Here is a 1,236-nt window from a genome sequence, read left to right as displayed (position 1 = left end):
AAAAAAAAAATCTTTTGGGGAGGAAATAAAGGCTAGAGATCAGTGATGGGAGGGAAATCTCACTGTATAGCCTTAGAATTTTAAACTAGGTTGAATGTAGCCTACTCAAATATGATTAAAATTTTATTTAACTAAACTAACTGAACAATGCCATAAATATTAACTTATGAAATATACTCAAAGTCACACAATTATTGATTTGATGACGATTTTTTATAATTAAACTTTTAAAAATAATCTTAATAGCTCTTTGGTTCTCATTATGATGGCATCTGCTCAACACTTCTATGGGTGAGAATTAGTAATCTTTAGTGACATCATCCTTTAAATGCTGCTGATCCAACATTGTATGCTCTCTGGCTATACCAAGGGTAGCTGAAAGAATATTTAATTTATACATCACCTAAGGACAAGATTTAATAGAGAATAGTTAGGTTCGCTAAGACTTTGGCAGAATTTTCTACAAACAGTATTTCACATGAGACAGTATTTCGTTCTTACTTTGTCAAATTTTCCAAGGCTGTTCTTTGTCCGGGGATCTCCCTCTTCGGAGCCAGTCATTGCTAATTGCTGCAAAAGGCGGCCAACCTGCAACCAAAGCAGTGGTAGGGAGACACAGGCTATAGACACCTACAAAGTCCTCTCTATGAGAGGACTTCCATTGTATACACTTCCATTGTATGCTAGAAATCTGTTTCGTAATAATATTCACACCACCTGACCAGACATACAAAACAGGGTTCCAAATGTGTATCTTGTCAACATCAGGTTTTACTATATTTAGAGTTATAGAGGAAAAATTGGAAATTTTGCTTTAATTTCTCTTACATCTATTATATTGACATTACGAAATAAAAATATACCACCTTTGTTTCTGATGTACTTTTCATGTGCTTAGAAATCTTAAAATTAATTTGTTAAAGATGACTCACTTAAACTATTCCAAGTTAATGTTAAGTACTTTTCCCTAAATACGAGGTCTGATCAAACAATACGGTGAATGGTTAAATAAAAAAAAATTATTATAGTAAAAGACACATTGCCAATAATCCCCGTCAAAATACTCTCCCTCGGGCCGGCCGAGTGGCGCGATGGTTAAGAACTCGCTTGGGACGCCAGAGGGCCCCGGTTCGGATCCCACATATGAGGGCCTGTGACACTGCCCTCCACAGCTAAGATGCTGAACAACAGCTCAACCTGGAGCTGGCTGCCGTGAGTCGTTGGCGACGGTGTGGG

The 1,236-nt window shown here is 37.2% G+C and overlaps 1 protein-coding gene across 1 annotated transcript in view; it reads right to left on the bottom strand.

Moving 5' to 3' along the window:
- The window catches only part of GAPVD1 (GTPase activating protein and VPS9 domains 1), a 71,937-nt gene that overhangs the window by 38,887 nt on the left and 31,814 nt on the right, over positions 1–1,236 (bottom strand). The gene's annotated exons all lie outside the window — the stretch shown is intronic.

Source organism: Hipposideros armiger, unplaced genomic scaffold (assembly GCF_001890085.2).
Source record: "Hipposideros armiger isolate ML-2016 unplaced genomic scaffold, ASM189008v1 scaffold_3, whole genome shotgun sequence".
In the NCBI taxonomy this organism is placed as follows: domain Eukaryota; kingdom Metazoa; phylum Chordata; class Mammalia; order Chiroptera; family Hipposideridae; genus Hipposideros; species Hipposideros armiger.
Note: the sequence above shows the minus strand (reverse complement) of the source record. Positions and strands in the feature narration are given on the sequence as shown.